This window comes from Phoenix dactylifera, chromosome 4, assembly GCF_009389715.1.
Source record: "Phoenix dactylifera cultivar Barhee BC4 chromosome 4, palm_55x_up_171113_PBpolish2nd_filt_p, whole genome shotgun sequence".
NCBI lineage: Eukaryota > Viridiplantae > Streptophyta > Magnoliopsida > Arecales > Arecaceae > Phoenix > Phoenix dactylifera.
In genome coordinates, this window is record NC_052395.1 from 21,878,656 (window position 1) to 21,888,201 (window position 9,546).

Sequence of the window (9,546 nt, forward strand, 5' to 3'; positions counted from 1 at the left end):
ATAACTAATATAGCCGCCTCAGATGCGACGAAGACTCCAGACTCGAGCGGTGGAAATTGTAGACCACCGTCAAGGGCGGAAAGCCTCGAATCTTTTTCCATATTTCAAAGGTCCATCTCTCGGCACTTGCATAGTTGCATGTGACCGACCATTAGAAAAGTTCAACTGAGGAAGCATGATGGAAATTATGCTATCCATGAAAACAGCTGTGGCGTGGGCCCAAGTTGCTAATGAGCTTCAGTTGATTTTAAAACTAGGATCTAGAGTTTCGTTGACCCTCTGTATGTAATTTTCTGATCAAGAACTCATTTATTATAACTATAATCAACCAGCTTTTTCTCAGATACTTGGGATCGGTAAGGAACTTCAGACAATTATTTGAGGCAAACCAACAAGTTCATAGAGGGAAAAAAAAACCTAGAAAATGGATGCCAAATATTAGGTCCTAAACTTATCATTACTTGTGACAGTTATGAGCAAATGACAATCAGATTCCTGGTTTTTATTGTTCTCCCTCGAGGAAAGAAAGGATAATCATATTTGATAAGAGTGGTAACGAGAGGCACCAAAGAAGAGAAGTTTTATGTTGATTATTCATGTTGCATGAACAATAGTATATAATACAAATTAAGGGACAAATTAAGAGGAGCGTGACACAGTGGATTGCTTCTTGGTGCAACAAGAGATAGGACTGGTGCCAAGTTGAATGAAAAAATCAGTGGTCGAATGCCAAGTTAAGGGACAACTAGACCAATCAGAATCAGAGTATGCAGAAACTTGGAGAGTGTTGGTGGCAGAAAAGAAAACCTCTTGTCCTGGTGAGGACTTGATGTAGCGCAACATGCAGATGGCAGCATTGTAGTGCGGATGTCTGGGTTGATGCATGAATTGACTAAGAATGTTCATTGGAAAGACAATGCCAGGGCGGGTGATGGTAAGGTAAATCAATCAACACATTAGAAAACGATAAAAACTTGGATTGGAAAGGAGAGCACCATCAATGTCATTGAGCTTGAGATGTTGTTCCATCGAAAAGTGAACAGGACGAGCACTCGAATGTCCACCATCAGTGAGGATATCTAAGGCATACTTGCACTGATTAAGAAAAATACCAACTAGGGAGAGAGCAACCTAAAGATCAAGGAAATACTTCAATGTGCCAAGGTCCTTGATTTTGAATTGGCAGGCAAGTAAAGTCTTGAACTTGGTGATAAGGAAAATATCATTGCCTGTAAGAAGGAGATCATCGACATAAACTAGAACAAGAATAAAAGAGGAACCATGCGAGAGAGTAAATAATGAGTGATCAGCCTGAGAATGGCGAAACCTAGTAGAAATTAAACTGAAGAAAACTTGGAGAACCAATTGCGAGACGCCTGCTTGAGACTGTAAAGAGACTTGCGAAGGCAACAAACATGGGTCTCCCCTTGCCTGCAATAACTCGGTGGAGGAAGCATATAGACCTCTTCAGTCAAATCGCCATGGAGAAAGGAGTTATTGACATCTAATTGATGAAAAAACTAATTGCGGGTAGTAGCGACGGCAAGAACACAACGTACTATAACTAATTTTGCAACGGGAGCAAAAGTGTCTTGATAATCAAGTCCTTCAACCTGAGTGTAGCCCTTAGCGACCAAGCGAGCTTTATAACGCTCAATGGGTCCATCAGCCTTAAGCTTAGTTTTGAATACCCACTTGCAACCAATGGGCCTTTTGCCAGGAGGAAGGGATTGAAGGGTCCGTGTGTGATTAGCTTTTAAGGCTTGAATTTTAGCAGCCATACGTCCGTCACTCCAACGAGGGTGACACACGGCTTGAGAGTAAGTGGTAGAATCAGTGTGACGAGAGAGAGCAGATAGAAAAGCCAAATGATTGTTAGAGAAACGATGATACGAAAGGAAAGAAGACAAAGAACAAATCGTACCTGAGGAGTGCTGATGAGTTGGTAAAGCCGTAGAGGATGTGGATGGGAGAGTGGGACATATGTAGTCTTGAAGGTAGGTGGGATGCTTATGGGTACGTTGAGGGCGAGATTGAGGGACGGGAGGAACCTGTGGTGCAGGAGCAAGGGCGAGAGGAGGCAGGGATGAGTTGGTATGGTTGGAAGACGTGGATGAAGTTGTTGAAAGGGAATCAAGTGGAGGCATATGTTCAGGAACGAAAAAGGGTAGAACAGAAGTAGGTGAATTGGACAGGTTCATGTGTTGAAAAGGAAAAATGTTTTCATGGAAGGTGATGTCTCATGAAATAAGGATATGTTTGTTTTCCAAGTCATATACCCGATATGCTTTGTGGTGAAACATTTATCCTAAGAAGACACAATGGAAGGCACGAGGGGAGAATTTATCACGATGAGTGCGAAGAGTTTGAGTGTAATATAAGCAGCCAAAAATACGTAGGTTCATGTAAGATGGTGGTTTATTGAAGAGGAGGTCATAAGGTGTTTGATGGTTAAGACTAGGTGACAGTGTGCAGTTGATGAGGTAAGTAGCATGTAAGATGCATTCGCCCCAAAAAGAAATTGGGAAGATGTGCCTAAAAACCTAAACAATGCACCACATTAAGATGATGATGATGTTTTCGTTCGGCAACACTATTTTTTGGGGTGTTTCAACACATGTGCGCTCATGAAAGATCCCATGTTCATGAAAAAAAGTTTTGGATTTTAGTGGATAAAAATTCCTGACCATTGTCTATGCAAATATTTTGAATAAGACATTGAAAATGATTTCTAACATGAGCTTGAAAGTGTTGAAGGCAACTGTAAGTATCGGATTTCAGGCGCATTAAGTAAACCAATGTAGCCCGTGAATAATCATCCACAATAGTGAAAAAATAGTGAGCGCCAGAATTAGATGGTGTGGAATAACCCCCCCAAATATCACAATAAATTCGATGAAAAATAAAAGGACTGCAAAATTTATTCAATGAAAAAGATAAACGTGTGTGTTTGGCTCGAGCACATACTATCACGCCCCGAACCCAGCACCCGGGTCCGGTACGCGACCGGCCGCATGAGCCCTAGAGCAGTGCCCTAAAGATCATGCAAGGCCTATTATTAACAAAAATTTCAATAAATCCACAACAAATTTAGTAATTCAAATAGACAAGTTCGACATGTCCAAATAAACAAATTAGTTCAATTACAAGATCTTCAAATATTCATCGACATCGACATCAAAGAAAGATAAACTAACTAGCTAATAACTTTGATACTCGCGCTCCGCGCCCAACCCATCTATGTTTATGCATCCTGCAATTCTGAAAAGAGAAAATAAAAAGAAGGAGGGTGAGCTTTACAGCCCTGTAAGAACCCCTACACATCCACACCAACACAATAATAATATAGATTTAAAAAACCACGATAAATCGATGCACATTTCATGAAAACATAAACAGTTTCCAAAAGACTCAAATAATCAATATAAGTATGTACATCAAACATCAATAAAAGTCCAGTCACACAAGAATGATATAGCATATCATAGCTCATAAACCTTCATTACTGTTTTCAATGCTTTTTCTTTTCATTCTATATTAACTTGATCCGGATCAATTATCTTTCCGACTTTGGGCTACATCCCGGTCACGTTTTCGGCCCGTGACGGGGCAATCGATAGTATCATATTTCCGGCCTGTGATGGGGCAATCGATAGTGTCACATTTCCAGCCTGTGACGGGGCAATCGATAGTATCACATTTCCAGCCTGTGATGGGGTAATCGATAATATCACATTTCCAGCCTGTGATGGGGCAATCAATAATAACGAGATAAGCCCAAAGTTCCTGTTCATTTAATCAATTCACACACACACATCAATTCCTTTTTCCATCTTATATCCAGTCTAGACTAACCATGGTCACGTTTCCGGCCCGTGACAGAGCAATCACTATAACATGGTTAGTCCATACCACCACATCCATAAATTCAATTATGCAGGTATAAGTTATACACATACATGCATCCATAACACTACCAACCACAAGCCAACACGATCAAAATATAATTAAATATAAAACTATTTTGGTTTGTCTGGATCATAGCATATCAAACATATATAGTGCAAAAATATGTGTATCATGTAGGATTAGCATACAAGGATTCTTACTGAAATTGTAGACTGACACAAATACAGATCCGGATCACAATCTACGAGCTGGGGTGCTGAGTCCCCTAATCAAAACCTCCTGGCACCGCTGACTCTTCCCCTACAACATCAATTATAAATCACAAACTAAATTATTTAATATTTAAATATTCTAAACCATAATTCATATCTACTATGGGGTCCATCACCAGGTCCCCAAACATCTCAATCCCTCAAATTTAGGGCAGTCGGGGTGGCCCGACTCCCATCCTGTACCACCGGTCTATGTCGTCGCCAGCCGTGGCCGCTGCCACGCCAGCGATGATGGCCGGTCCCGATGAAGAGACCAAAAGAAAGGGATGATCCCTCTCTCTTCATGGTTGGGAATACATCTCCCTCCCTCAAATCCTTTTTGATCCAAGGGCAACAACCATGGTGGCTGTGCCCTCTCCTTCCCCAACCCGACATCACCACTGGCCGAACCATCGCCGGCCGCCACTGTTGCAGTCGCCGGCGATGGTGGCCGACCAAGAGAGGGAGAGAAGAAGAAGTTTCTTCTCCTTCTTCTTCTTCTTCTGTTGCCCAGATAGACAACCCAAGAGGGGGGGGGGGTGAATTGGGTTTTAAAATAATTATTACAATTAAATGATTTATGAAATACTAATTAACACCTTTTGCAAGTTGATTAATTAGATGCTATGTGCTGTGAATGAAATGAAGATAAGAAACAACAGAGCAATCACAAACACAAGAAATTTATAGTGGTTCGGAGCTAACCCTTGCTCCTACGTCCACTCCCCAAGCCTCACTTGGGAATTCACTATAATCCCTCGGATTACAGCCGGTTGTTTTACAAGCTCACAACCCAACTTGTTGTTTTACGAGGTCACAACGAACTCGGTCGGTTTTTCCAGGCTCACCGACTAGAACCTCCCGATTGTTTTTCCGGGATCACAATCGAACCCTTACACGTTGGTTTCAACCTAGGCTCACCAACAAACCTATACACCCTTGATTCAATCCCCTGATTGAATCAAGTAAATACCAAACGGTTTGAACAAAGACAAACAGAAAAATTGAGCTTCTAAAAAGCAGATATACAGCGATATAAATAAGAGAAAAGTTAAGAGTCCTCAAACAAGTTTATGATGAAGTAGAGGAGGACTTCTTGAACTCTGGGTCTCCTCTTGAATGTCTTGAAGACTTGAAGGCTGAAGGAGACTTCTTTTAATGCTGGGAAGAGTTGGTTGAATGGAGTTAATGGTCCTCTTCCTTCTTTTCGTTGAAATTCCTTTGGCAGATGAAGTTATTGTGTTTTCTTTAAAAGGAATGTTTCTTCTATGCTTTGCTACAGTCCTCTGTGGCTATTTAAGCCATTCCCCACGGAAACTAGCCGTTAGACACACTTTACTAGCCGTTCTGCACATTCTGCACATCCTGACAATGTGTCCGTTGGGATCGGAGTCGACTCGCGCGATCTGGAGTCGACTCGGCTGTAGCAGGAGTCGACTCATGCTTTTCTGGAGTCGGCTCGGCAACTGTTCCGGATTTGAATTAAAGTGGTCTTCTCGACTGGGAGTCGACTCGTCTTAACCCGGAGTCGACTCTCCAAAATCTGGAGCTGACCTGGCCCTTTTGGAGTCGACTCATTCCAAGGAATCCATAGAGGTATTCTTCAACTTTGCTCACTCGAGTCGACTCGGAAATTCTGGGAGTCGACTCGGCGCTCAGAGCCCGAACTCCCGATCTTCTGTCTTTTGGCTCGTGCAGTCTTGGAGTCGACTCGAACTGTTCCGGAGTCGACTCGGCTCTTAGTATCCGAAAAACAGTCTTCTGTCTTTTTGGAGTAGCGCTGCCTTGGAGTCGACTCGAACTGTCTTGGAGTCGACTCGCGTCTCAGAGACAGCAATACTGTTTTCTGTCTTTTTGGGGTCGCGCTGTCTCAGAGTCGACTCGGGCTTTGCGGGAGTCGACTCGGCTCTCAGTGTCCGAAAGTAGCTCTCTGACTTTTGCCTTGTATAACATTGAGAGTCGACTCTCGCTTTCTTTGGAGTCGACCTGCCAACCATCGGAGTCGACTCGCGTTCCTCAGGAGTCGACTCGGCTCTCAGGGTCCAAAATGACTTCTCTGTCTTTCTGTCTGTAACTCACTGGAGTCGACTCATACTACTCCGGAGTCGACTCGGCAAGTATCGGAGTCGACTCGCGCTCTTCAGGAGTCGACTCACTGACAGGTTTTGAGTTGGGTCTTTCTGTTCGTCTGTCTGTTCTCAGTCGGAGTCGACTCATAACGTTCCGGAGTCGACTCGAGCCTGTGCCAGTGCTTCTGATACGCTTGGAGTCGACTCGTAATATCCCGGAGTCGACTCGAGTCTCAGACTTTGGTTCAACTTGACTTCTTAACTTATCCAAAATATCTTGAACCAAATCTAGATGCACTTAACCATAAATATATAAGATTTTCACTGAAACACTAGATCGAATTCATTAGTAAACATAAGATATACTCAAATGCTTTGAGCTCATCAAAATCAAATAGGGTTATAATCAATCACTCCACAATCTTTCCCTTTTTGATGATGACAAAACATTGAGTATATGTAAAGTGAATTGCTCAACAAACAAGGAACTTTATAATGAAATTTTAAAATGAATTCAAGTGTCTGGTTATTTAATTTATCCAAACTTGAAAGGTGTGAAACAATAAATTTTGGAGTTAAAGCTCCCCCTTTCATTTGGAATTATATAAGCCTTCATGTCATGCAATCAATTGTTTGGCTTATATATATTTAATGATTTTGCTTTCTTAAAAATTCAGATTCTCCCCCTCAACACATGCATTCAACTTTGTTTTGATTCTCTGAATTTTCTTTTAGTGCATTGAAGCTTTTGAACTTAAATTTTTGGTTTTTAGAAGAAAAATCTGCCAATTTGTTCTTGAGTGTGACTCAACTAATCTCCGAATATCCCTTGAATAGATTCTGGAGATTACTCCATTAGGAGCCCCAACAGAGAGATAATGAGCCTCGAGGTATCGAATCCACTAAGAACAAATTATTGTGTGTTTTAAAAGTTTTTCTTTTTATTGATTTTCATTGATTCCTTTTACATATCTATTAAATATATTTCTCCTCCTTTTTGTCATCGTATCAAAAAGGAAGTGAGTAGAACACACAAGCAAGTAGAGATCAATGTGCACAAAATTGAAGAGAATTGTCTACTCATTGTATTGATGTATATGTAAGTACATTTGTGAATACAATAAGTAAAGCAGTAAATACATATCAAAGTAAACAGAATAAGCTAGGGCTTCCTCGAGGATGTGGCTCCTCTGCTCAGTCTCGATTGTTCCATTAGGAGATTGACCCCATCCGTGACGTTCCCTAGCTGGGTGATAATGGCCGAGGTGGCCCGACTGTGCGTCGTGGAGAGCTCAGTCAGAGTCTCCTGAAGTGTATCCAGCTTGGCGATCAACACATTCGCCAAGCGCTCGGCCCCCTGATTCAGGCTGCCCATGTCGTGTCGGATGTCATCTCGCATTTGTCTTGTGTTGCTTGTGACATCGCTCATGTTGGAGAATTGGGCTTGTATCAGGCTCCTGACGTTGAAGATCTCCTCCCTCAGATGAGCCGTCATCTCGGTCACGGCTGATAAGGAGGGAACTAACGCAGAAGAAGGGGCAGTGGCTGGACCTCGGAGCTCCCTCAGCAGGTCGTCCCGAAGATCCTGTACAATCTCCTGCCGCAACTCCCGGAGCTGCTCAGGAGAAATTCGGACCTCCATCGGCTGAGTGGGTGGAGCTGAGGAGGAGGGTCCGGCTGAGGTGGATGGTACTGAGGTGGAGGGAAAGGTGGGATAGTCAGAATCTGGATCAGGACTGGGGGAGCGTCTAGTGGTAGGTGTGGAGGAGGATGGTTTCCTTACCCAGTTTCCCTCTACCTTATGAAATCCCATCCTGTGTAGGGTTCCCTCACCCATGCGATCTGTCCATCGCAGTGCGCGAGAGGGTTCCCCCTCAGGAATGGGGATCTCGGACTCCCTAAAGATCAGGGTGTACAACATCCCATAAGGAAGGGTGAGCCTAGGTCTGTCTAGTGGCTTACATAGGTATTTGTAAATGAGTTTTGGGAAGTTAATAGGGGTGTCCTGAAGGATGTAAAACATAAGGGCTAGGTCCCTCTCAAATACAAAATCAAAGCGGCCGGTCTTAGGAAAAAGGGTCCTAGAGATGATACTCAAGAGGAGCCGCATTTCAACTGACAGTGAACTAGCGGACACCTCATCGAGTGGGGACTGGGGTGGACTCCCTAAAATGGCCGTAAGGGCCTCAGTCCTATCCTCTGGATGAGTAGGAGATACCCCTACTTGGGGAAGATGGAGGATTTGAGCAATGACATCCTCCGAAATGAATAGAGGGACACCCGCTACGGTTCCCTGTATCCCCCCATTGCCCCTATGCACTGTTCCATAGAACTCCCTAACTAGACCTGGGTATGTGGGGAGATCTAATGAACAAAAGAACTCTAAACCTTGGGCCCTCAACCTATCTCCTATGGTGAAGCCCTCCCAGGAGAGATAGTCGAAGTTGACGTATCTCCCGGTGGAGACCGCCTTCCCGGCGCACGGTCGCGAGGGAACCGGCCTCGGCGGGGAACGAACCGGAGGTTGTGGCCTCACGGGATCGTTCCGAGCCTTGGACCGTCGCTCGGCACCGGTCGGGGGTTGGGGCCTCTTCCGGCTTGGGACAACCGTTTTCCGAGGCATCCTTGACCTAGGTATTGGGTAAAAATCTAAGGGATGGAAGAAGGTCGACGAAAAAGCCCTAACGACGGTCGGAGACGATGTAGGAGACGGCTCTAGGGTTTGTGAACAATGGAGGCGGTGAATAGAAGTGTTGATTAAACGCTTGGATTAGGGTTAAAACCTCGGATTCCGACCTCGAGTCGACTCTAGTAAGTCGCGAGTCGACTCGACCTTGAGTCGACTCCAAAATATGCGCGAGTCGACTCCTCCTATACTGTCATCGACCTCGAGTCGACTCCCGTCTATGTGCGAGTCGACTCCCCTTATGCTGCCATTGACCTCGAGTCGACTCCCGTCTATGTGCGAGTCGACTCCCCTTATGCTGCCATTGACCTCGAGTCGACTCCCGTCTATGTGCGAGTCGACTCCCCCGTATGACCCGACTCTGAAACTTACTCGAGTCGACTCGAACTCTGGCACGCACCTAAAAATCAGGCTATTTTCGTACCAACCAAGGGACAATCACTAACTTATGATCTGATTTGATGATTATAGATGAGAAACTTTATATTTAGCACAATCTAATCATCAAAATCAATGAACTAGAAGAGAATGTTACTAGGATGGATCAATCACTCCTAATCCTCTCCTAAGCACACTAAACCTCTCTTCACTCAAGGGTTTTGTGAAGATATCAGCTAATTGATCATTAGTG